We start from the raw sequence: 27,158 nt of genomic DNA, 5'->3' as shown, positions 1-27,158 counted from the left end.
CCCTGTGTCCCCCGGCTTTTCCGGGAGGAAGATGGGGTGCCCTGGGCCGGGGGGAGGGGGCGCCCGCCCCGGTCACGTGTCCCGCCCCCGCGCGGCGGCAGGAGTTCCAATCAGCGCGCGCCAGGGGGCTCCTCCCGGGCAGGAACCACCGGGCTGGCGGCGCGGGGTGGGCGCCGTCACCTGACGCCCGCCCGCCCCCGCCCCCCGCGAGGAAGGGCGGTGGTAGCGTCTGCCGGGTTACAAATGGCCCCGCCCGCGCCCTCGCCCGCTCGCTCCGGCTCGGCGCGGACCCGGGGCGCGCGCGGCTCGGCTGCCGGCTGCAGGATCGCGGCTCCCGCAGGGCGCGCCCGGCCTGGCCCTGCGCGGGACTCGCCCGCCGAGGTCGGATGCCGCCGAAGCTGGGACGCGCCTGCCAGGTGAGTGCCCAGTGCTGCGTGGGCCGTGCGGGAACGCTCGGGGACTTCGGAGTCCGCGGATCCCAGAGGTGTCTGGGTCCAGCTCGCGGCGCGAGTCCCAGGTCTCGCCTCCCCGGCCTCCTGTCCGGGCCCCCCCGCTCCTGCCCGAGCTTGGGTCTGGGGGAAGGGCTTCCAGAAGCGCTGGCCTCGAGATGCCAGACAAAGGTCGGGAGACCCATCAGGTGGGAGCGCAAGCCGCGGGGACCGGGGCCGGCGGGGGACTCAAGCGCGCCTGCCTGCGTGCGAGCGCGGTTGCCCCAAGGACCAGCCTGGGGTAGGTCGAAGCCTCTGCGGCCGGTCGTTCGTTCCTGAGCCGCTCAGGTGCCGGCCCCAGAGGGAGCCCGCTGGCGCTGCGGGGGGCGCAGGCGCTTCGGCGGCGAGGCAGGGACCCCTGCATTTTTGCTGCGCCCCTGCAGTCCAGAAGCGCAGGTGGCTCGGTCAGGAGCGAGCGAGGCTTTGGGGCACCCAGAAGATGGTCCTTTACCTTTGAACTTTGGGGCAGAAATTAGCATTAAAAGTGCTGAATCATGCAAAGAGATGTGAAAAAGAGTGGACTTCGCGTTGTGGTAAAGTTTTTCAAAGCTGGTATCTGCATTGGGGGATGAATGCTTTAAATTAAAGGTGTAGGCATTTAAATCATAGTTTGCGGCGGTGCCTTTGGCTTTACAGCTACCGTGTTGCTTTCCTTTCTTTAGGATGAGTTGTATCCATTCATTATTTCTTACCACCCTGTCTTCCCCATCGAAACAAAAACCAAGAAAACCAGCGGGAGGGGGGACGAAAGACGTTTTTTTTTTTTTTTTTTTTTTTGGTGTGTCCGTGGCTGTAACAGCAGTGGAGGAAGCAGGCTTGGGAAATAGAAAACATCCTGCTTTGATGAGTGCAATGATGGCCAATTTGATTTGTCATATGCCACTGAACAGAATGTCAAGCTGATAGCATGCAGACTGGAGAGAAAATGAAGCAGGAGTTGCCCATTGAGGAAGAAATTAGCCCTGATCCAATTGCACTGAGCAGAGGAGCTGAAGGGTATGAGCATGCACCTGGGAGCTGGTCTTTGGAGGTGGAGGCAGAAGGTGCAGTGTTCCATGCAAGTGCAGAGGTCAGAACCGACTGGCATAGAGATGATTTTTAATGGATCAGAGTCAAGATTAGTAAAATGGGTGTGTCCCGAGGCAGCTCTGAGCAGCACCTTCAACTGCTCAGTGCTCTGCTGACTCATGAGGGAGACAGCACGGCTCAGCAGGGTCGGATTTGCCTTGCAGACTTGAACTGTACTTGCAAAAGAAAAAATAAAATGAAAAGCAAATTTAAGCATCAACAGAGATGTCCACCAACAGACAAGCTGGTGTCCTCCACGGAGGTTTTTCTGGATTCCTTGACTTGTCACCTTCATTTGTTGCCTGCCATCCATGCTTGTGCAGAGCATATCTGCTCTGACACAAAGGTTTTCATCCAAACTCCAACATTAGAAACTGTGGCCCTCTTTGCAACACCGTGTTTTCAAGGCATTTATGAAGCATGCTAGAAACCGGAATATGATTAATTGCGTTTTCTTTACTGCACAGATTCCCTTAACCTTGCGTTGCCAGCCCAGGGAGCCCCACCCTGTTTCTGAGCATCTGCATGAAAGACCATGAGAGGAATTCAACAATTGCAGTGGTGCAGGGGAGGCAGCGTCTCAGCTTGGGTGTTGTCTTGATGGAAATAATTACTAACATTTTGGAGGGTAGGCTTTGATCCATAGGTAGGTCTGGAAAGCACTGTTATTCCATTTCACCTGTCAGCTTGTTAAAATGTCTGTTTAACTTTGAGAGGTTGATTCTGACGGAAAAGAGATATGAAGCAAGAGCCACTTCCAAATTTTAAGATCCTGCACCCGAGATGCATGATCAGAGAGACAAGTATCAAAGCGTATCCTGAAGCCCATAAGAGTTATTTTTGCTTTGGTATTCTTCATCAATTTTTCTTCATAAGTTTTTTTTTTTTTAAGGAAGACGGAGCTCATTTTCAGGCAATGCATGGAATAAACCAGCTTGTGGTATAGCCAAGACCCTGGTATCTCAGTGAGGTGAGAGACGCAGAATTGGACCAAGAAATAGATGAATGAATTTACCCTTTCCTGCTAGGTCCTTCACACAGAGCTCGGCATCACGTCAGGTTAGAGAAAGGCCGTTTCTACCACAAGGCAAGGAGGTTGCATTTCAAATCCAAGGGAAAGGAAATGTTGAGCTGCTCTGAAGGAAGGGGCATTAGGAATTCACAGGTCTTACTGTCATAGCCAAGCTCGCCCACATCGTCTGCTGCAGAGTGCGGGTCTGACCAAGAGCAAGGGAGATACAAAGACTTTCTCCTTTCCTTTTTCAAAAGAAAACATTTCAGGAGGATACCCTCTTGAGGTTGCCATCCATTTTTAAGGTAAATAAATCATTTAAAGCAAGAAAATGAGTGAATGAGTGAAAGCATTTCTGCATCTGAGTGTGGTGACCGGCAGGGAGTATCTCAGTGGTTTTCCAGTGTGAGGTCCTTCTCCATTGCCCATTGTCCTCAGAGCTAATCATGTGAGTGCCAGGCTGCTGAAACCATCCTGTGCTTCCCCCCTCCTGTATTATTTTCTCCTTCTCTTAAATCCGCAACCACACCTACAAATGCCGGCACCTTCAGGTCTTTGAGAGTCACTGGGAATATGCAGTCAGGTACAGTGCCTGTGACCAAGTCATTCTAAAGTCAAAATAAATTCCAGTGGTGGCTTCAGGAATCGAATTGGAAGGACAGCTTGGGTGCTTTGCTCAGCACTGGGAGCCCGCTCCCGAAGAGGGTCTTTTCCTAGGATGCGCAGTAATTATCTCACGGAAGTTGGCTGTCCTGATGGCACAGTAATTGCAGTGTATGAAGGTTCCAGAACAGCACCTCCCCGAATTCTGACAGTGAACGCATGCACAGCATGGCAGGAAGAGCCATCCAGAGCTCCCAGCTCTCAGCAGTGGGCAGGCTGGATACACCTGGCTCTCGACTCCAACAGCAAATCTTATTTTTTGCCACCAGAGATGGTGTTAATAGCCACACGCTTTTTCAGGACCCAGGACAATGTCACAGGCCAGGGAGGGGCATGTGACGTCTGGCTTCTTTTAGGCGTGAATTGACTTTTTTCCCTGTGAAGATACCACATTATGTGTGTTTTATAAGGAATGGACAGAAAATATGGCTTGCCAATCTACTTACTGCAAGGAGCTATAGGGCCAGTAGTATCCCTGGTTATATGTATTTAAAAATTAATGTGCTTACATGTTGTCAGTGTGCATGTTAAATTGAAGCAGTAGGGACCAGCCTTCAAACAAACCACTTAGAAATTGCTTTTCCTTTCCGTTTATGTGTCAGTAAATACTTGCACATACGTTTCTGCAAAATTCCAGAATGTGCTAGGGTGTGCACATTTTCCCACATACACGTTCATCCTACACAGAGGAGAATTGCTCGTTAGGATGGTTCGGTTCTGCCTGTTAAGGAGGCGCATTGGCGAGGAGGAGGGCTTTCGTCTCCTCCTCCGTGGCTTCTGGGCTCTGGTAGGCAGTAAAGTGGCTTCCTCGCCCTATGTTACCTTCTAGCTTACTGATTTAAAAGGTGTCCCCCTCTGGGTTTCAGGACTCAAAATATCATGAGAAACTGCTTCTGTTCTGATGCAGTGCAGAATGCATCTCCTTTGGTCAGGCCACTGCAGGCCTCTGCTGCTTGTGGAATTTGCCGACTCCCAGACTGCTAGTGATCTACACATTTGTGCCTTGCAGGTACACCTCTGATCCAGTGGATAGCGACTCAGCTCTTCTGCCTGAGAGGGGATCAAAATGTAAGTGCAGCAAAGCAAATAATTTAGTGTCGATGTTTTCCGGAGATCTGTACAGTCCGTTCTTCCCCTTTTTCATGCTTCTGCTCAAGACTCCAGGTGCGTAAAGGTCTAGAAGGAGGCTGTATCGCCCCCCCCACCCTCCGGGGTGGGGATGAATACCCTATGGGAACATATTCCTTCCGCCGTTGTGTGAGTTCATACACGGCCCCTCATGGAGGGACTGGTCTCCTCTGCTCTCCCTGCCACACTGTTTCCCGCCGTCACAGACTGCACCTGTTGTATTGGGTTATGCTGAATTGTCACCTCCCCACACGTCAGATTTCCAGGTGGCCCTGCAGATTTCTGGGTGGCCCTGCTCGCCTGTTTTGTCCTCAAGCAGATGGCTTTGGTGTATGGACACACCCAGGCTCAGGAGCAGAGTTCTCCCAGATGGAGTCCTGTGCTTACTGTCCTTCCACACCCACTGACCCCAGGGCTTCAGCCTGCCCAAGGAGGGTCACATTAAGATCAGTCCCGGAAGTTGTAACGTGGAATGTGTTAAATCACGCAGGAAGCCTTTGCTGCTTCCCCCAAGATGATGGGCAGCGTGGGATTCTATAGATTCCTGGAGCTGGATCTGCCTTCTCCATTTTGTGGATGCCAAGGGCTGCTTCCTTAAGCAGGGACCTGTGTGGGGTTAGGTCCCTCCCTGCCTCTTTGGAGATCTCAGCATGTAATTTAAAGTATTTTTGAAAATATTTCGGGCATTTAATATGCTTCATCAGTGATCAGGCACCAGAAAGCTGATTTTTATTAGGACAGACATCTCTCCTATCTTCTCCTGCCCCTTGCTTTTCTGTCTGCCTGTCTTGCCCCCTTGCCCAGAACATGGATTTCTGTGTAATTCAGTTCACTAAATATCACATCTATTTTTGTTTCTCTGCAGAGCTTATTGCTAGAGCTGCTAATAGACTTTCAGCACAAATAGTATATTGATCACTTGAAATCTCCTTTGAGCTTGACTGAATATACATAATGGGGTGTCAATCGGGGAAAAATCTCGTAATAAATGGCAGGCAACTTATATTCATGAGGAAAAATGTCGGGCAGCACACAAAATATCATGTTTACTGTAGCATGACAGACTGATTTCGCCGGTCCCCATCCAGTTTGTCGGGTAGATGTTTAATAGCAAAGGCGAGGTTAGAATACCAACATCCTGGGGCCTGCCTTCCTTTGTTTGTGTGGGAAGCATTTCTATACATTCCACAGAGTGTACACATCTAGAGCCGCAGCCAGCAGGAAAGATCTTTTCTACCTGAGAAACTCAGAAATTGAAAACAAATCTGTTTAAGTTGGTGGATATTTAAAATCAGCTACTGATTTATGCAGTCCGTGTTTGTTAAGTTTTTACCATGTGTGTATCAGTGCATGCTCTCGCTATATGCAAATACCATCTTCAGTGTGTACCTGGAGTGCACAGTGCATTTAGGGAAAAACCTGCTTTACATAAATTATTTTTAAGAACGATGGAACCAAGTAGTGGCCATGCTTTAGGAAAGCCAAATCTTTTTTTTTCAAGTTTTCTATTAAATAATAAGTGAAGGAATCTCACTTTTCAAGTTTCATATGCAATTCTATAAAAGCAGTTTTCCTGACAGTGCATGGTGATGACCGTAGGTATTTCCAGGCAGTGATGTTTCTGGTTACTTTCTGTCACTGCCTCGGTCGTGGGCTCCGGCACTGCAGGTTGCTGTTCATCTGTGTGGGATCCAGCCACCTAGGGAAGGTGGGGCACCATCACCGGGTTAGAATCCAGCTGCACCTCGTTTGAGACAGGGTGAGATATATTACGATTTTTTTCCCAGTGTTCGGGGTAGGATTCCACTCCACTTCCGTTAGGAATCTAACCATCATCTCCTGTAAGTGAATGAAGTCAGAGCGCTCTTTGCCAACCACATTCTAATTTGCTTTTTTAATGAACAAAAATCACCCTCTGGACAAATGTCTTTCTGCTCCTTTGCGGTACACAGGATATTTTATTACAGTGCAATATGCCAGTTTTCACTTTTTTAGCCTCAAGTTAGATCCAATAGCCAGACGAATCTACTTATCGCAAGGAATGTGCAAAACAGGCCAAGCAAGGTATTGAGACTTAAAAGCCAGGGTCTGGGGCCGGCAGCCTGCAGTTGTTCCACAGCAGGAATGCGTGCCTATCTTCAGGCCTGACCGGTCCAGAGCTGCTGATTTGTTTTTTAAGGTTTCTGATCGGCAGTAAGAGGGTAGATGTCCAAGATGGCTTAACTGACGACTGATCAGTTAGAGCTCAGTTGCAGTCCTATAATTATTAACAATATGGAATTACAGGAAAGCCACACATTTCCGTAATACCTTTCATAAGTAAATCCTTGTATCTCCCTTTGCCTTATAAATGTACACAGTTTTCTACGGATTAGGAATTATTTGTGGTATGTGGCTTTTCCACAGAGATGATGTGAAAGCTTCTGCTTGGGAAATGAATGCTGTTGATAAAAGCAAGCTTCCACAGGAGCTAAGCTCAGCTATTTGAATAAACGTCATTGACACTGGTCTACAGAGAAGTGTATGTCTGCAGGGATTAAAACTAAAACTTGGGCCAGGGATTTCACTCAGTGGTTCCGCCGCCTACCTCGAAATCAGAAGGACCCGAGTTCAATCCCCCATACCAAAAAATAAATAAACAAACAAACAAATAAATAAAACTAAAACTCATTGGGTGCTACTGATTAAAAGAAAAAGCAAAAATTAAATATTGGAGGGAAAAAAATTAGAAAAATATTCACAAAGAATTTGAGTCTGAAGCTTGCATGTGTAGGTCTTGCTGTTGTCTGTTTTCCTAAGTGTTGTATAATGGAACTAATTTATCTTCATAAAGTGAGGGGCAGAGGAGTCCTGTGAACCAAGTAAAGGTTAGTGAACTGTCTCTCTTTTTTTCCTTTTCTTTCACAAACCTGGGGCCACCTGCACTGTTAACACTGAGTGACAAGCCAGCCCTTACATGAACTAATTTCTGATTAAAAGATATTAAAGATTATCCTTTGGTTATATAATACCCCGTTTTTTAATACAGATATTCAGGATGTTGTTTGTTTTGTTTTGTTTGTAGAGATACGGTGTCACTGTGTAGCTCAGGCTTTCCTCAAACTCACGATCCTCCTGCCTCAGCCTCTTGAGTGCTGGGATGACTGGCATGTGTTACCTCACCCGGCCTTAATACTCAGGCTTAATAGACTGCTTTCGTACCAGTTTTTAACCTTGTATAGTGAGAATATTTAAAGACAAGTAGGACACATTTAAGTACATATCCTTTTCTAGATCCAGTCATTAGAATTAAAAATGTCGGTATCCGCACCAGGGTCCTAGTGAAGCTTTGCAGCCATTTAACAAGATAGTCAGCATAGGCTTTGCAAAAGTGGAATTGACAGCCGCTTTCCAGGCAGGAGTGTCCTAACTCTTGGGGCTGGGTTTCTAGCCCTGCTTAGGGAAGGTTAGCGCTGCTGTTACTTCCTCAAAACGGCTTCTGAGCCAGAGTGGGAATGTCTGACTGTGGCAGGAATTCAGAGTCGCGTTCACCCAACTCGCGTGGCGGTGTGTCTGGTTTTTCTTCCAACAGTGATTCAAGTAAGAACCAGGTTGATGTAATGGATGAAAGATAATATTCGTTTTAAAAATTGGTGGGGTTTTTTTCCTTCACTTTAATAAAAAACACATTTGGGTAAAGAAAAATTGCAACGCGTCTACTAATTCAATTATCAGTGAAGAACTAGCTCAGTATAAATGACTTTTAATAAATTTAGCTTTACACTTAATAAAAAGTTTATTTTCAGGCTTAATTGCTTGCCGTGAGAAAATCAACAAGACAATGTGCTCAGGGCAATCAGGGAGCTCTGTGTAAGTTCTGTAACAGAGGGGAATACCGTAATGGGAAAACCTCGAGTGCGCTTAATTCCTGTGTGCTTTAAGAATCTGTGTCATCTATGTAAGGGGCATCATTTATAACCAGTCTGCCAGTGATGTGTACTCATTGATATATTGATATGTCACAGACACATTGTTCTACTTATAGTAAGTGTGTGCCCTGTTTCAAGTGAGCTGAGCCTGTTTAACTGGAGACAGTACTTAGTCGTGACCAGTTATTCTAGAACATTAAAGAAAATGGTTCCCAGGTTTTCCCCTGCCTGGTTTTTGTTTGAGATACATGCTGCAGCAAAAGTTGTTTTCTTAATCTGCCATGGTCAGGTAGGAATTTGGTGGTGATTTTCTGCTTGCTTTGGTTTGAGGGCATGTAGGGGAGTGGGATTTAAGGAGTGAGATTCTTGTTTTTAAAAATCAACAATCCGGTGAAAACAGCTGCTTCACTTCCGGGTTCAGTGTCCTCCTCTCTCGCTGGGGCACTGGCCCCCTCCGACAGGCTCCCGTGACAGAGATGGACAGTACACTCGGGGACGCTGGCCTTGGCTTTTTTTTTTTTTTTTTTTTAGAAACTGTAAACTGCCCAGGCTGGGCTCTAATTTATGATTCCCCCTGCCTCAGCCTCCAGAGTGCTGGATTATAGATATGTGTCCCATACCCAGCTTGGTGTGTTCTTTTCATCGTCCTACAGGCATCTGAGGTTCTTCACAGTGCTTTGAAAGCATTTCTCTCTCTTATCAAAGACAGAAGGTTGCAGAGTGCAGGATGAGATGCACACACGGACACGTGCCCGCGAGACCTGCCCCAGACTCACCCTGCCCAGCTCCTCCATCCTGATGTGACCCCGGAAATAGTGTGGGGCATGAGTTTGGGCCCAGGGGAGGCTCCAGCTACGTCCCAAGGGCTCTTGACCTCCTGAGGCCGCTTAGGCAATGCATCCAGCCCAGGATCTACAGGGCAGGGATGTTGTCGTAAGGCGGGCAGACAGACAGACAGGCAGACACCCTCCCTCCCAGGCTAGGATCTCCTTGACAGTTCCGTAAAAAACAAAACAGCATAAGGTGAACATTTATAGAGATGACAGCTGCTGTCTCTCTTTGGAGATGTTATTAAATTAGGAAAACAGCCAGTGCCCAGGGCAGGGTGGTGGTCATCTTCTTTCTCTTCCTCTTCCATATCCCCTAGGAGTGCTGCAGGCAGTGACCACAGTGACCACAGTAATTACTTTGCCTACATCTAAGCATAGATCTGTATAGTGCCTGTGTCCCTCTCCGAGGAACCTGCTCCTGTGACGGACACGTCCCTCACCCGTGCTGCCCACACAGTGCCCCCAGGCACATGTGGCTGTGGGCCCTGAAAATGTGGCCAGTGTGACTCAGAATTTTTTTTTTCCAGGTACTGGGAATTGAACTCAGGACCTTGCGCTTGCAAGGTAGGTATGGTGCCACTGAGCTACATCCCTGGCCCAGAATTTTTTGTCTTACTTGATTTGAGTTGTAACTTGAAGTTACCAAGTGTCATGTGGCTACATATCAGGCAGCACAGCCTTAGAGAATCAGGGAGGGACTCAGCTGTGTTGCCCTCTTTGGGGACCTCGAAAGCTGAGGACAGGGCCTGTGCCAGGGCTGGGTGCCTCAAACAGAGCCGAGACTCCTCAGGATGCAGTGTGTGACACCACAGCATCTCTGAGATGCAGCCCCGGTCGGGCGTCCCAGTGGTCCCCCTCCCGGACCTCTGAGCACAGGAAGTGCTCGCAGTGGGCTCTGGCTTCCAGAGGAGGCTCTGGAGGACAGAGCTCAGGGTTTCCCTTCCGCAGGTCCTCCGCTGCCTCTTCCTTCTTTTTGAAGTCTCATTTTCACTGCTGCGCGTCTGCAGTGCATGATGCCCGGTTCCTCCTGGGGAGCTGCTGCGTGTGCAGAGCGCATCGTAATGCTTCCTTCATCCCCGTTCTCTCCCCTCCCTCGCCCTCCCCCATCTCTTCATCCACTTTGCATTTGAAAAAGATCTCGCTCCCTGTGTCCTGTTATTTTTTATTTTGCTCTTTCTTTGTATTTTGGCCTTCTTTTATAAGATACCATACGATGTTTAAGTTTGCGTGTGATTTATTTCATTTAATATTATGGTCTCTGGCTGGGGATTCAGCTCAGTGGTTTGGCCACCTGCGTCGCAAATGCAAGGACCTGAGTTCGATCCCCGGTACCAAAAAAGAAATTATGGTCTCGAGGTGCATCCATTTTCTTGTAAATGCCTCAAGTTTATCCTTTTTATGTCAGGGTAGTACTCCATTGAGTGTAAATACCACATTTGCTTTATCCATTCATCTGTTGATGGACATACAGGCTGCTTCCAAGATTTAGCTGTTATGAGCTGCTCTGCTGTGAACATGAGTGTGCGTGGATCACTATAATGTCTCATCTCTTTCGGGAAGATACCTCGTAGGGGAATAGCTGGGTAGAGGGGAATTTCTAGTTTTAGTTTTTTGAGGAATCTGCGTGCTGCTTCCCAGTGGTTGTAGCAGTTTTGTCACCGTACACATCCTCGCTTGGCCCACAGGGAGGCTTCCCCATCTGCCTTGTATTCAGGGGCCTGCGTCTGGGAGAAGTGGACCTCCATGCGTTTAGAAAGCGGGCACTGAGTTCTCAGGGAGGAACCCAGCTGGGAGGCTGCCATGCTGCCCTCACCTCCACCCGGACCCCTTCCTGCAGCTGCCAGGCCTTTCCCCTCCTTGCAGTCCCTGACTTTGAATTGACCTTGATGGCTCCAGAGCCTTCAGGGGCACAGGCGTCCCTGGGCCCATGGCCTTGTTTCTGGTGGAGCTCATTGTCTCCTGCTGACACCACCCTAAGGCTTGAAAAATAGGTTAGAGGGAGGGAAGAGGAGAGCAGGCCTCAGCCGTGACCTCGATTCATCCGCCGGTGACTCTGGCTGCCCAGCGTCCATGGGCCTCAGAAGCCAGGATGGAGCGGCCGGGGCAGATCCCAGGACACTCCCCGTGGACACTGCACCTTTGCCCGAGGACCAAGACCCTCCAAGCTGGCTGTGCCCCCGAGTCCCCCAAGACAGCTTTAGGAAAAAGCACCCACACACAGCGGCCCTAGGCTCTGCGCTCGGTTGTAGAACAGGAACTTCCTGTCCACGTCTTCACGGCGTTGATGCAGACAGAGCAGCACCTTGGGGAGGGCCTGGGACTGGCGGGAATGAGGTCCCAGGCCACACTGCCCTGCCAGCCAGGACGCCCCCCCCCCCCACCCCCGCCGTGTCGCACGTCTGTGTGTGCTGCTGCCTGCATCTGCCCTCTAGGGCCTGCACTGCATTTTGGTGTCCTTACCTCTTCCTGCTTCCTGGACTCATCTGCCTGCTCTGCCCATGGGCCCTGGACCTGTGTCTGCAGCAGCCCCCTGGCCGCACCCAGTTCCCATCCCCCACTGGGCACTTCCTTCTGCTCAGACAACCAAGCCAGTCCTCACCTGCTGCTCCTCCTCGAGTCTGGTGTGGTCTCTGCATGGTGCCACCTCCACTGCCTGAGCCCTGCAGTGGCAGCCTGGCTCCCGCAGAATGCTGTGGGGTGGGCAGCTCTGCTTTCTCGGCTGCTCCTCTCAGGAGTGCACCCCGGAAAGCACGGAGGGCTCCTTGCTGAGGACAGTGCGCTGCCCGTTGCTGTCATCTGCCCAGACCACCCTGCGTGTTCCCAATTCCACCATGCTTGCAGGGTCTCCAGGGCAGGGACAGGGTCCACTAAGGGTCTCTGGGTGTTGTCCTGGCCCCCGAGCCTCTGGGCAGGGACAGAGGCCTCTGGTTTCCCTAGGGATAGGCTGGGCCTTCACTGTGGCCTGGCCTTGCAGCTGCAGCTCCCCTCGCTGCCCCTGTGTAGCACACACAGGCACTCACACTACCATGTACACACGTGCACACCCGCACACACAGGCACCATTCCCCTCCCACCACCGCCCAGCATAGCCTGCCTTCCCAGCTGGGGGTTGTGACAGGACTGGACTGGCGATTGTTAGCATGGCAGGAGGAGGAGGAGGCCAAAGAACCCTCCAGCTGCACCTGCCTCGAGCAGCCCTGAGCCCCTGGCTGTGGCCCCTTTTGTGCTGCTTGGCCTCTGTCCCCCGAAGATCCCCAGGGCCAGGTGGCCCTGGCTCTGCGCTCCTGGGCCCTAGCTGGGAAAGCGGCCTGGTTGGCGGGTTCCAGAGTGAAGGGCCGTGAGCGTGGCAGGGCCAGAGCGTGCTGCAGCGGTGAGTGTGTGGAGCACAGCGCGGGGACAGAGAGGCAGGCAGGCTGAGGCCAGCGGCCCTGCGAGGGCTGCCTGTGCCGTTCCCAGCCCGGCTTCCGGCTTCCGGGGCCGGGTCACAGCAGGGTGGCAGGCACCGCGGGGCTCCTGCGGTGGGGCAGGGCCAGCAGCTGACGCCGACGCCCCACCTCGGGTGGGGTGCAGAGTTGGTCCCCGAGGGGCTGCAGCAGGGCGCACACTCCAGACTTGTCCCTTGGTGACTGGGGAAGAACAGGGCCATCTCCGCGTGCCCTGCCCACACCCGGCACACAGGCTGGCAGCCGCCTTCCCGGACCCTGTCCCTGTGCACACCTGGGGCGGAGGCTGGCCGCGCCTGGCACCGCTGTCCCTCTGGGGCCTGACAGTCACTCGCTGAGCAGGGGCGATCCCAGCCAGCCACACAGCGAGGCCTCTCACGCCCGGGGGCCGGGCCCCCGAGCAGGCACTGCTGGGGTCTCGATGACAGAAGGCGCTGTCTGGAGGACGCTGGGTGCTGTGGCTGAAGCAGAGGCTGAGACGCTCGATTGAAAACACACTGAGAGTGCCCATTGTCCCTGGCTGCGTGGTGGCCTGGTCAGCAGCCTGGGATTGTGCAGTGGGTGGCGGGGCCACTCCAGCTGGCAGGACCTTTGTCCCCAGCCCGAGGGTTGGGGCAGTGGAGCAGCAGCCTCACGGTGACAGGCCCAGCCTGGCCAGGAACTGCAGGGGGACATGGCGGCCCCTGGAAGACCCTGTTACTTGTGACCGTGGCTGTGGCATAAGTGCCCCCGGCTCCCAAGGGGAGCCCCGGACCCCGCTACTGTGCAACGTTAGACAGCCCGGCCCAAATCAGGGTCTGACTGTGGGAACCCTGGCCCGGCTCAGCCTCCCTGCCCCTCCAGTCAGGGCCTCCTCCCACCGGCTGCCCAGGCCCACGGCGTCTGCTCTGCACGAGGGACCTGGGCAGGGGCCATGGGGCCAGGTCATGCCCCGCAGCTGGCGTAGGCTTTGGGACAGCATCTGAGCAGGGTGCACCCGGGAGCCCTCTCTATACCCCTCGGCTGGCCCCACCCGGCCCTGGAGCGTCAGGAATGGAGACGGAAAGGAACTGGATGGCTCCTCCACCCGCTGGGCTTGACCCTTGAAGCCGTTTTCATTAGATCTTCAAGCCGTCTGGGCAGTAGGTGCTGCTGTCACTACTCCGCACATACTGAGGAAACCAGCTCCCAGAGGGCAGGAGGGCACAGGGTCGCATGGCCAGAAGAGAAGAGCGGCCCTTTGCCCTCCTGCTCTGCTGCCAGGCTCCAGGCTCCAGGCTCGGGCCCCCTCACTGCCTCCGCCAGCTGTCCCTGACTTACCAGCCACAGAGGGAGAAGCAGAAAGATGGAGTCAGACCCCGGGTACCCCGGGCCTCACTTCCTAGCCGAAGCCTCCCAGCCGGGCCTCCAGACCTCTGCTAATGCACCTCCCGCCTGGCCCGGCCTGCCGTCACACACGTCAGTGAGTCACTTCCTCCTCTGCTGGCGCTGGGGGTTTTGCTTACAGTTTTATTCCTAGTAGAAGACAACAGCCCTTCTCCAACCATGTATGACTGCCTCAGCAGAACAGCTCTCTAGAGACTTTCAGAACCATCTCTGGGTGAATGTTAGACCTGGGTCTCTGCAGAACCCACACCTGTGCTGTCCGTCTCGGACGGGGGTGTGGGGACTGAGTTTTTATCCCATGGTAATCACGCGCCGAGGCCCCGGGCAGCGGAGCCTGAGTTGGACACAGACTGAGGAACAGGGAGTGGGCTCGTGCTTGGGGTACACAGCCATCACCCCACCGGCTCCCCCTGTCCGCCCTAGCAAGATGGGGAGCCCGGGTGGCGGGCGCAGGCTCGGAGAGGCCGAGGAGTCAAGGAGTAGTTTCCATGGGGGGCCAGTGGAGGCCCCAGGTTCATGCACGCAGAGGGCAGTGCCCTTCCGTCAGCAGAGCGAGCCCCACTCCACCTCCCCAAGGTGATTCCCCCTCTTCTCCTGCAGTGACTCTGCACCGCCTCCAAGCAGGCTTGGGCCACTGTGTCCACCTGACATCGCCAGAACTGTTCCCGGTGCGGGGTGCGGCATGTGGCCCTGGCCCTGGTGGCCGGGGACAGGAGGGGTCTGTGGCCCTGGCCACAGTGTCCTCGCCCTGGGACCTCCCTGGGAGGCAGAAATGCCCAGGCACCGCTCTGCCGAGGGTTCTCAGGTGGCCATAGTTTCCGTGAGCCTGGAGCTCCCTCCCACCCTCTGCAAATGCACCAGCCTCCCTGTGACCCCTCCCGGGCAGGCGGAGGGGAACAGAGGCCCAGAGCACCAAGATCTACCCAGGGGCACAACTCCTTCACATGGTCCCTCTGCTCCTCGCATGGCAGCTTTTGAGCCCTTGGCTCGGGGTGCTGCACGAATGGGGAGAAATGGTGGACACGGAGTATGCCTGTGTGCCCAGCTACCATGAGGCTGAGGCAGGAGGATTACTGAGCCCAGGAATTCAAGGGCAGCCTGGACGACATAGGAAGACCCCATGTGTGGTTTATGTCCAGATGACGTAGTTCAGACTGGCCCTGAACTCGCTGAGCAGCATAGGTGACCCTTGGACTCATTGTGCTCCTCCTGCCTCCTCCTCCTCCCGTGTGCTGGGGTTGGGATGACAGTGTGCGCCACCACACCATGCTCAGACACAGAGGTTCAACCCCTTGGTCCCTCTGCAGGGCAGCGCTGCTCTCCTAATTAGGGTGCTGCCCTCCTCAGGGGAGAGTCAGGGCCAGTGGTGCAGTGGCTCCGTGACAACCTCAGGATCTTGCTGAGGTGGAGAGGGCGAGGGAGGAGTGGACCGGGCCTGCCATGAGCTGCTCAGAACAGGGTCTCCATGTGCGTGAAGGCGGGTGTAGTGAGGCCATGCTCAAAATGTTTGAATGGTGGCAGAGCCTAGGAGCAGTGGAAACGTCCACAGGAGCCCAAGGAGTTTTTTTTAAATCTCTACAATAAGCATTTTCCTACAGAGGACTAAAACATCTTACATTTGAACCTGTGGCCCATCTTCTGAATAATGGCTAGGGCAGTACTGAGGTTTTATTGTCTCCTTGGGAAACCAGAAATTTCTCTACCTTCCACTTAAACTTTTCAAAGTACTAAACTGGAAATTGTCTATAATTAATGTTTGTTCTCACAATGAATATTTGTTTGTTGTTTTTGATTTTTTGGTACCAGGGATCGAACTCGGGTCCTTGCGCTTGCGCAGCAGGCAGCGAAACCACTGAGCTAAATCCCCGGCCCTCTCACAATGAATATTAACATGCCTTAGCCTGTTTCTTTCCCATACAGCAGTTTACCAATGTGAGATGTGATAGGGTATTTTCCTCCTGACGGTACGAATTCGTCTGTGTCAGGGGTGGCGAACCTTTCAGAGCTTTCGATGGTAACAAACGGCTGGCTGTGGCATGCGTGCTGTAGGCTCACCACCACAGGTCTGTATTTTACATAGCATTGCAAATCGAGCGGTGACTTTTGTACTGGACATAGGGGTGACCTCATAGTCCTAGCTGGTCAAACTTGTACGCTCTTCAAAATCCCATTAGTACTTAGTTTTGTAGAATACTTACTGTGTTCCTGTGAGGTCCAGTAAGAAGCGTGGTGGGAACTTAACAAACCCATACTCATCACTGTCCCAAGACTGGGCCCTGTCCCTCGAAGGCAGTGCTGTAACAGGCTGCCAGTACTCCGGGAGAGGAATTTCATGAAAATATTACAGGTCCCAGTCACATGTGAAGGAAGTAGTTTGGCTCAATGTGAAACACAGGAGCAAAATTCCACAGCCTCTCAAGCTGTAAGTTAGAATGTCAGCTGCCAAAAAAAGGCAGTTTTAAAAAGGGAAATTCGTTTTTAAAAATCTGCAAGCTAATCAATCATGACAGATTTAGAATTCTGGCCCTGCCTGAGAAGCAGGGAAAAGAATCCTCGGATGTACCATTAAGAGGTGGCTGTATATGTGGAGAATACAAATTGATTTTAATGTTAGAATAAACACAGCCTAATTGGAAATGCCGACCCAAAACACCCAAATTGTCTCCCCATGCCTGTGAGGGAAGCCTGTCAGCTCCTGGTGGCCGTGGGTGAGCACCTGTGCTACACTGTGACAGACCCACGCCTGCCCGGTCGCCCGCCACCACGGTCACTGTCCGTGGTGAGAAGAAAAGGAATCTGAAGGTGATCTGCCCCGTCCCAGGCCTGATGATAAATTTAAAACTTGCATATGTGTGACAGTAGTTTTGCAGTCCCGGGAAAGCACATTAGGAAGTGGAAAGCATTTAAATGAAGCCTTGCCTCAGAAAGAGCTCTTAAAAATAGACACATCTGAACGATATTGATTTAAACTGATTTTTCTCAACATGGTCCTCTGTGGAGTTCGGGAGCGACTCCACGCTCTGGGGAGCCGGGGAGCTGAGGGGCGGTGGTGTTCTGTCTTCGCTGGGCTCCGGCAGGCTGGCAGGCGAGTGTTTCCTGAAGGGGCTCTGCCTCCAGGACCCCCTCAGGAGAAAGCAGCTCCCGTACCCTCCTTGAGAACAATGAAGCAGTCTGCTTTGTCTGTGCACAAGGACCTCTGGTGACGCTGCAGTTGCCAAACACCCTCCATCTCCTCAGCCACAAAATTCATTTGAAGAGCCATATCTTCCAGGGCCTTCCGCTTTACGGGTCCTTGGCATCTCAGGTGTTCGCTCCTTGCCTGATTTCTTGAATACGGATCAATGCCTGCCTGGGAATGAATGAGGGACACGGTGCCGTGCTGGGTGTTTATCCCCTGACTCTGCCCACAAGGGCTCCCTGGCCCTCAGCGAGATGCCAGCCACCAGCCCAGCCTTTCTCCATGCAAGGAACCTTTCCGCTCGGTCACCTCCTGGAGAGAGCGATTTTCCAGCAGTCAGGCTTGATCTGGGTAAATAATTAGCGAGCCGAGGAGCGAAGGCGGCATCACCCTGGTGCTGTCTGCGATTCTGCTAATGCAGCCAGACCCTGTGATTCCATCACTGTAGTCTCTCTGCCGCCTTCTCCTAATGCTGCGGAGGGAGGGAGAAGGGAGGATTGGCAACAAAGCCATCGCCGGCATTTGTCTTGAAAGAACTAATGACGTTTTTCATTCTGTTGCTGAAACCCGGAAAGCTGCCCCTGCGCCTCCTCTGCAGGGAGGTGACTTCCGGTCCCTGGCCACCTGGACACCCTCCCATCTCGGGGCATCCGCAGTTACCTGGCACATGGATAGAATTTTAAGACTCTTGCCCTGGGTTTACTGGAATCTGCAGGCCTCTGGGTTGTGCTGCAGCTCACGCTTCTCATAAAGCAGACCCTGAAGTGCTTAATGGCTTGTTGGTGAACTTTTCCAGCTGCTCATTAAAAGCCAATTTTTAAAAAGTGCATCAGCAGCTAAAGGGTACGTCTTACTGTACAAATGCCCATTATTCTGAAACTTGATCGCATTGGATCACGTCCTCAGGACGAGAGGAGCCCGGGTGAAGACCTGGGAGGGCTGTTCTGAGATTCTCGAGAAAGCCCGTGTTCGTGTCGCTGCAGCCACCATTATTGGACCATTGGTTCTCACTGGTTGGGGCTTGTGGTAGGAAAAGCCAGCCTGGTTTACTGAAAAATAGTAATTGTGCTAATGGTGTTTTACCATATGTGAGAAAGATGCGGTCACCAATAAGAAGAACTCGAAAAGGGAAATTAACATAATTAAAATTCACAAGGGGCGTGTGGAGCATGCTCATTTGTCACCTATAAAGGCGCCTTAACAAACTCTTCCTGGGCCCAGACCTGGAAGACATCTTAAACCACTGCCTTTAGTTTGGGGGCTCCCCTCATAAGGGGACCCTGAATGTCCAGAAAGTTGAAGTGGCCTGTCCCCCGGGCCAGCACTGCCTTGGGGACCTCCTGGTCACAGACTGCAGGATTCCTGTGCTCCTCCAGCTGTAGGAGCTGACTCATCCAGAAAGCTGGTGATGCGGGATGCTTCGGGTGCCCCTTCGGCAGACCCTGCTGCTGTGCGGGGTGTGACACACCCGGGGAGGCTGGCCCGGGTCGGAGTACCTCGACCAGCCACCAGGTACACTGCAGAGTTGCGTGCTGTATTTTTTTCAGTGTATTCAGACTAAATCTGGCTCAAGACCTTTTCAAAAAGGCTTTCACCTGTTTAATAAAACAGTTTAGGACTAAAAGCAGCGGTGGTTGGTTGATGTTCAGCGTGTACCTTGGAGTGGGCTTAAACCTGTTCCTTTCTCCCTTCCCTCCCTCCCTTCCTCAGGCCCTTCCTCCCTGTCTGCTCACTGCCCCCTCTTCTCTCTCATCCCTGCTTCCGCCCCCTTCCTTCCTCCCACCCCGACCCAAGGGGCTTTGGAAGGCTGTTCTGTGGTCCTTGGGGACCAGCAGCCCGTGGGTGGCTGTGCTGGGGCAGGGCCAGCAGGACTCCCTGGTCTGCCCTGGCGGGTGGTCTTCGGGAGTCCTGGGCACGCCTGCCTTGCTGCCTTGGGGCAGCGGCCGGGACGTCCTCAGGACTAGACTGAGGTGTCACCAAAGGAGACAATGTGTGGGAAGCCTTTCTCGGAAGGAATGCCCCTCGAAGCTCATGGATTTCGGAGCCTTTCGGAGCCTTTCGGAGCAGAGCGGAGCGAGGCAGCCTTGGCCCTGCCGGGAGAGCCTTTGTCTGCGTGCAAGCCCGCCTGAGGCTCCTCCTCGTGGATTGATTTTCGGTCCCGCGGCAGCAAGTTGGGGGCTGCTGCGGGGCACAGGGAGGCGCGGGGCTGGAGGCTCAGCCACACACTGAGCCCGGAGGTGGCTGCTGCCGCTGCTGTTGCTGCTGCCGCCGCCGCTGCTTCTGGATTCTTTTAACTTGGAATTTTCATATGCAGAAAGAGAGAGGTTTCTCTGGATCTAAGGGGCCATTAACATCTGTTAATAATGCAGGCGGGTGAGTAGGCGCCGGGTCCTGGCTCCCTGCGCCCCGCCCACCCCTCACCTTCCTGGCACGGGCCTCTGGGTCGGGGCTGGGTGGACACCTCACTGAGGCCTGCAGGCCACCAGGTCTGGGAGCCCCTGCTGGCGGCCTTGCAGGCTCATGCGTTGATGGGTGAACCCCGTGTCTCATCTTTATCCTCAGGCCGTTGGCTGCCCTTCCCAGGCAAGTTCCTGGCTGGGGACAAAAGACAAAGGTGGACTCTGCCCCACCCCTTGCCAGCTGGTGACCGTGGACTTGTTGTGTGGAGAGCTAATTAGGAGTGGCACTTCCCCCAGAGGGATCACTGAGCTAAATGTGAGTGTTTAGGAAGAGCACAGCCGTGTGTTTACTTACACGCACACTTACTGTCACACTTAGGGGCACAGCAGCTGCTTCTGGGAGGTGGGCTGGAGGGTAGACAGCGCGATGCACAGTCCAGTCCCGGTCCCGGTCCCGGTCCCAGTGATTCCAGGCTGGGCATCGCGTCTGTGGAGCAGTCGCTGGTGCTTTCCCATCACATGGAAGTAAACATTGCTTTTTCATTCCGAAGGAGTCCACCTGGGTCGCCAGGGAAGCAGCCCTCACTGGCATTTTCTCCAGCTGGGCCCTGCTCCTCAACTTGGCTTTCCTCTTCCCTAGTCCCCACCCCGCTCCTCGTCCACCCGAACCCCGTCAGTGAAGGTAAAATAACCTCCAGACCCCTGTTTTAAGGACCTTGTTACACCCTAAACTTGGACTGTGTTACTAACGCCGTAGGTTCTTCTGCCCTCAGGAAGTCACAGCCTTGTGGGCTGGTCCTGGCCCGTGAACCCCTCAGCCCAATTACCTGAATCCTTTTCAAAAGATATTTTTGGGCTGGTGAGCACTTACAGATCCTGATAAACCTATTTTTAGTTTCAATGCTTTAAAAGCTTGCTCAACCCAACCAGTTCTATAATCGATGTAAATTGTGCTTGTCACAAAATATTTTTATATTGTTGATGATTGAATCATTATAAATTTCTTTATGGAAATAGCTGATCTAACAGTAGACATGAAGTACTACTCTGGTTTTATTTATTTTATTTTCACTATGATTTTAAACTCTCCAAAAAGTACACATTATATTTTTAAAAGGAAGGGCTATGTGTAAGAATGAATCAAGTACAGTACCATTTGTTGTAGATTTATGTTTTCTGTAAATCAGTATATTTTATTTGATATTACTTGGTATGTTTCCATCACTTTTTAAGAACAATCCACCGAAGTTTGAATATACTCCCAGTTCACATTGCGTGTAGAATGGGTGGACATGATATTCATATATACACTCACAAGGCAGCAAGCTGTTTTTACATGGTGCATTTACTGCGTACAGCTGCCGTCATGGTCTGTGAGAAGTGGTCCTGGTGACCAAGAGGAGGAAGGCAGTGTGAGGCCAGGTTTCTCCAGGTCTGCAGTGGTGGGCGTGGGCTGTGACTCTCCAGCTGCTGCGGGCAAGGCCAGAGCGTCGTGGCGGGTTGGTGGCTCTCTGCCTGGGGGGGCAGGGGAACCACAGCGCTGACATCTCGCACACAGAAGGAACGAGTGACCGCGGAACCCAGCAGCACTGCAGGGAGCACTGTGAGCATGCACATCTTCCCGAGCTCTGGGGAGGGGAGAGCTCAGGTGAGGCTGGGCTCCCTGCCCTGCACAGATGCAGTGTGCCTGGAAATGCGGGGTTTCTGACCGCATCCACAGTAAAACCCCCTGCAGTGGCACTGTCTCTGCATGGCCTGTTGCTCATTTTAAGTCGTACTGGCTCTGAGCCCTGAGGGAGAATGACAGTGTGTAGAAACTTTCACCAAGGGTCTGAATTCCATTGTGGGGCTGTGTGGTACACACAAGCACAGTCATGTCAGAGCACGCATTCATGGTATGCTCTTTCAGTTTATTCAGACTACTAGGGAATTTTTAAAATACTCCACTCCAGAGCATTCCTTTCAGATCACTAGAAGTGTTTTGTTTTGTTTTTTAAAGAAAACCTGGAAAGTGACCTTTTCTCTGCCAGAAATTCTTGATCATTGAAAAGGGTTTTTTGTTTAGGGCTCTGCCCTAAGAAAGAAGAGCGAAGCGGAATACCCCTCAGTATCAGCAGCACTGGAGGCAGACATCCTGTTCTTATGTTGAACTGTTGGCTCAAATCATCCCTATATTAAAAAAAAACCCTTCCTCATTTTAATAACGAAAAGGAACTTTCATATAAAGGCCATACATTGCATCACAAGCTGTGGCAGTTGACCAAGGAGAGGGAAGGCATTTCCACTCTGCAGGCCCCGTTGCCCGGTGCTCGTTATCGGGGGTGTGAGGAGTGCACACACTCCTGGGGGTGAGAGAGTATTCCTGTCGGTATTTACCGAGACGCAGATGTAGCCGTTGTAATTTTAAGTGTGGCTGACAGTGAGGTGGGATCTGTGAGCAGTGTCGGAGTCAGGACTGGTGCACCAGAGACTGGCACCTGCCACCCTCGGGCTGCAGACAGGGCGCCCGGGTTGATTTTGAGCCACTTGCTAGTGACAGCTCTCTCTTTAACATGATCTGGGGTTTGGGAGAATTTTTGTCCCCGAAAGAACCGCATCTTCTGAGTCCTTCAGTAGGCCTTGGGTTTGGTGTAGTTTTGCAGAACACAGCACCAGCGAGACTGTAGAATACCTTGGTGGTTCCTACTTTATGTAATTTGCATATTTTAGGCGCTTTATTCCAGGTCAGTGGCCTATTTTGCTACTCCGGCTGGTGGACCAGTGTTAACAAACCCAGCATACCTTGGAAAGAATAAATTAACGGGTCTGGGGGCCCCCAAGGACCCCAGTAATGCGTTTCTAACAGGCTCAAAGAGAAAAGCTCCTACCCCCTCTCCAAATTTTGTCCCAAGGGTGAAACCGGTGGTCTCCCTTCCAGCTGCAAGGATAACGTGAAGCCAGACATCCATGGGCAGCTGGGATCGTTTAGATTTTCAGACAGTTCGTGGCTTCTGGAATTAAGAGGGTGACAGTCCTCTGTCAGCAGAAAAGTGTAGCAAACCCTCCACACTACCTGTGGTCACCCTGCCCCGAGAGACACGTGCCACACGTTCACATGCTTACTGTCTTCACAGCCTGCACTCTGCAGCAGAACTGTCACAGACAGCTCAGGAAGCGTGGCCAGGGAGGAAGAGGGCTGGGTGCAGATATCCGCCAGCCACACCAGACTTGGGAATGGCCTGTGTGCATTTCCCCTGTCCGGAAGATGGGGCCTGGTGCTGCATGGCGCAGGCGCACCATCGCACCCCATGGTCACCCGGCCAGCTCCTGTGCAGACCCCTCTCTGCCTGAATTTTCCTCTTCAGAGGAAGCCAGAGCAGGAGGGAAGCAGTGGGGGATCTGGTGTCCCGGGATCGGGATCGGCGGGGCAGGAGGAGCCAGTGGCAGGGGGAGGTCGGCTCGGGGTCCCGGTGGGCTGCAGCCACCCGAGGGGACCCGGGCTCCTCTTCCCCAATCCACAGCCACACCCATGGCCTCCCTTGGAGGTCGCCAGGGAGGTCACAGGCGGCCCAGCCGTAAGTCATTGTCCTTGTTCCCAGTGCCAGCCCAGCAGGACCAGAACCAGGCCATGCGAATCTGTCCATGCGAGGCCATTTCTGACCTACAAAAGCAGCCGTTCTCATTTCTTGCTATTTCGAATTTTGTTCCACTTCTCACACAGCAACCAGATCATGTAATTCCCCTGTCTGAAGATGTTCCCGTGGCCCTTCAGAGCACTCAGAATAAATCCAGGTTCCTCAGAGGCCGCTGTCTACCCTGCTATCTGCTCTCCTTCCTCCAAGGCTAGGCCCCAGCTGTTCCTGGAACACCTGGCTCTTTTGTGCCTCAGGACCTTTGCACTTGCCCTTTGCCTTCCATGACTGGGCCTCCTCCTCCTCAAAGCCTCAGCTCAGATCTCCTCAGAGAGGCTGTTCCTGGTCCTCATGTCTGAAGAAAGTCTTCCACCCACCCCATTAGCCCATTTATCTTCTTCCAAATACTTTATCCCTGCCTAACCCCCCCTTTACTTGGTTGCTTTTTCTTTTCATCGTGCTGGAGATGGAACCCAGATCCTCATGCATGCTGAGCTGCGTCCCCAGCCACTTGCTTGCTTCTTAGTTCCCTCTCCCTTCACGATAATGGAGGAAGGAGCCAGCACCTCACCTGTGTGTGTCTTGCTCTCTGTCGTGTCCTAGGAGGTGCTTAGAGCTTGTTGATTGACCACGTGGGATGCCTGTGGACCCTGTGTGGCCTCACAGCCCCAGCCCCTGCACAGCAGGTGACCAGCAGCTTCTTGCAGTGCAGTCAGGTGCCCTGCCCTCACTTCGTGCCCCATGCCAGCCTTCACTGGGCAGGACCTCTCCTGTGGGGAGTGGCAGGTCTCGTGGTGATCAGCTAACGTCTGCCAGGAGCCCAAGGCGGGCAGTGTCCTTGGGGGAGCCTCAGAGAGGCTGGGAAGGTGCAGTGGACAGTGGGATGCTTTTCTAAAGGACTGTCATTCCACAAGTCACTCCACTGCGGTGCCAGTCTGGTAGCAGTTCCTGGGACTGCAGTTTGAAGCCCCATGCAGACCTTAGGGCCAAAGAGACCAGAAGACCTGGCCCACAAGGGTAGGTGGACCCCGTCCAGCACCTTTACCGACAGCCTCAGTTTCTCCTTCTGTCCCCGAGTGGCCTGGGTACGGAGGTGTCAGGACACGAGAGGCTGGGCCAGTGTTCATTCTGCACACGGGCCCGTCCTGCCTGGCAGCTGTCCCCACAGCGCTGAGGACAGCGGCTCCCTGGACACTCCGGGTTGGGCCCTCAGCGCCTGGCCTGGCGCCTTCTCCCTCTCTCCGAGGTGCTGAGGCCCAGCAGGTGGCCGTCTCTCTGACAGCCTGGTCCTGCAGGCTGGCTCAGGGGAAAGCGAGGATGCTGTGTGTGTGGGAGGCCCGGGTGCGGCTGGACACTGCAGGGCTGTCCTCAGGAGGACACTGGCCGGGACAGGGGCATCCCTTCACAGTCCTGGGGACAGAGTCTGCACCGTGTGTGGCAGGGGTAGGCTGGGGCTCCTGTCCCTGACTGTGGATAGGCTTTGCACCCCGAGGCAGGATCCCCTGTCTTGTCTGAGAAGGGCTGCGAATGGGCACTAACCTGTGACAAGGGCGCTTCCCCACGTCCTCCGAGTCTGTGGGTGTGCAGGGGCAGTGTGCCATCCACACTGGCTCAGAGAGGTGCAGCGCAGGGTACCAGCTGGGGTTCGGGGAGCCTTCAGGTGCTGATGGAGTAGAGCTGTTAGTTCTAGGGCCCCAAGGAGGCCCTGGGCTGGTGCTTAGCACAGGGGACCTTGGAGCTTCGTGATGGGGCCCGCCTTTCCCTCCACGCTCACACTCACCAGGGAAAGCGCGTTTTAGTCATGGCTCTAAATGACATGCTGTCTGCAGACAACGAAGCAGGCCAGGAGGATGGATATGGAAATAAAGTAGGTTTCTGGCTGGTTCCCTCCTAGGGGAAAGGCAGAGCCTTTGAACAGGCCACAGATATGGCATCTGCTGTCTCTTAGCTCTTTGGATTTCTAATGGAAAGCCAAGGAACCCTTCGAGCGACTATAAATCTCCCAACTTTTGTCCTCAGTTGTCATGTAAGGCTCCAGGATCTTCCTGGAGCGGAAGTGATCCAAATATCCAGCTTTCCTCCTCTCGTCTCTGACCCCTGTGCCCACAGCAATCTAGAGTAACATTGTTTTCCTGCCTAAGCCTCTTAAAACCCTATGGATCTAAACAGCCCCTTACCTGGTATTGTGGAGGAATTTGCTATTTTCTGAGAGTTTCATCAGGTCTTTCAAAGCTGGGCTGCTGCTTCCCCTTCTCCCTGCCGGGTGCTGCCCACTGACAGCGCTGGGTGCTTCTGCCCACAGCTCATGGGGAAAGCTGTCAGCACCTTCTGAGGAAAAATCTGCATGTCATCTAATGCTTTTGTAGCAGGGCTGAACTCCTTCTCTGTTCTAGGCTTTCTGGTTCCAATTCATTCATCTTCCATCTTATTTGAGGAAACGTCTCCATGTTTTCAAGCCCTCTGGGAGAACTAGGTCAAGTGTTTTAGATCTTTTGCTTTGTTTCTTGCATAACCAGATTTTCATGTTTCTAAAAACCTAAAAATGAAAAGGGGAAGTCGGAATGTGGAAAGGTGACCATTCACCCACCATGGATTAGAGTGCAGAGTTACCAACAGCTTCACCGCTGGTGGAAACACGCGTTTGTCCAGCTGCCATGCACGATGTGTTCTGACGCTTTCTTTACTGTTCCCTGTTCACCTTCCCATGGGGAGACCCGGCCAGACCCTTGAGAGGCGTTTTCCATTTGAAAGGCCTGACTCTGCGCCTGTTTCCATTTGATGCTTTCTTCCTACATGGAACCATCATGAGGCCCATCAGCCCCTCTTGTTTATCATTTGAAGTCCTGTTGATGTCAGTGCGATGGAACTGAATCCCTTACATGCTTGCATCGCGGTGGGCAGAGGCGAGGTGGGGGATACCGTGCAGACTCCATGACGGTGTCCCCTGGCGTGGTTCCAGGACAGTGGCCTGAGCCGTGTGGTGACCCCAGAGGAGAGGGGCACGAGGTCAGTCAAGGGACAGGTCCCTGGTAGGTGGACGGGAGGCATCAGGGAGAGGATGGGACCGCCACACGGGGGTCACCAGGAACCCAGTGGTTCTTGAATGGAAAGGCATTGAGGCTATCAGGGATGGACCCCAGCCGCCTTGCCCCACCCCGAGATCTGATTCTGTAGGTCTTAAGGCGGGCCTGGGATTCTGCATTCAGACCCTGGCATGTCAGGGACAGCAGCCGGTTTGGTTTCTGAGTTTTGGTTTTTGGATCCCTAAAAAGAGGGTAATCACATCTATTTCACAGAGTTGTTGGCAGGAACCAAAGGAATGTGTGGGAAAGGACCGTGGGAACCGTGAAGCGAGACAGTCTAGGACTTGTTGAATTGGTGGGTTTGGTTCCCAGCCACCCCCTCAAGGAGTTTCTGCTCTGCACTTGGAGGGAGGGAGGCCCTGCGGGTGGGCAGAGCGGGCTGGAGAATGTCCTGCTCCCACCGGTTCTCTGCGCCTGCCCTCAGTGAGGTGCTGGAATGCCTTGGAGCCCCAAGTCAGCCTTGCCCTCTGCTGCTCCCCACTTCCTCCCTCCCTCAGACATGCACCGAGTACCTTGTTCTGCATGCTGGGGACACATCAAAGGCTGTCACTCCTGCCACTGTCAGCTGGGGGAAGCATTGAGGCTCGGAAAAAATAATGTCAGTCAATTTTTACTGCTTTTCAGACCACCCTGAAGGTAGTGTTGGCTGCAGACCCCTAGGATCAGTCCTGAAAACTCTCCCTAAGGGACGCCGGGTGGCTCTGAGCTTGTCTGACCCAACAGTCGGAAGGATGTGCTGTGCTTTTCCGGCCACACAGGTGGTGCTGCCTGTGCCCGAGACAGACTCCCACCACCTGCAGTCACCCAAGCTCGGGTCCAGGCTGCTCCACGCGGCTCTTCCAGAGCCCAGGACACCGTGGTTCATGCCAGCCCCTTGAAAAGGGGACCCAGAGCCGAAGCTGGATGAGGATCATGGACGGGGAGCTGCAGATGTGCTTTAAGGAAGACGGGGTGTCTGTCCCACACAGGCGGCTGGGGAAGC

At 53.2% G+C, this 27,158-nt stretch overlaps 1 long non-coding RNA gene across 2 annotated transcripts in view; it reads left to right on the top strand.

The window, feature by feature from the left end:
* The first annotated feature begins 271 nt into the window (after nt 1-271).
* LOC101708235 (uncharacterized) overlaps nt 272-27,158 on the top strand; it is a 139,882-nt gene continuing 112,995 nt past the window's right edge. For both annotated transcript variants that reach the window (XR_002394570.2, XR_015441171.1), the window contains exons 1-2: nt 272-416; nt 4,241-4,299. This is a non-coding gene — a long non-coding RNA (uncharacterized LOC101708235). The remainder of the gene's footprint in view (nt 417-4,240; nt 4,300-27,158) is intronic.

The sequence above is a fragment of the Heterocephalus glaber genome, unplaced genomic scaffold (assembly GCF_053883595.1).
Source record: "Heterocephalus glaber isolate CG9 unplaced genomic scaffold, H.glaber_assembly_v1.0 deba00001504, whole genome shotgun sequence".
Taxonomy (NCBI): domain Eukaryota; kingdom Metazoa; phylum Chordata; class Mammalia; order Rodentia; family Bathyergidae; genus Heterocephalus; species Heterocephalus glaber.
This window is presented reverse-complemented; position numbering and strand designations above follow the sequence as displayed.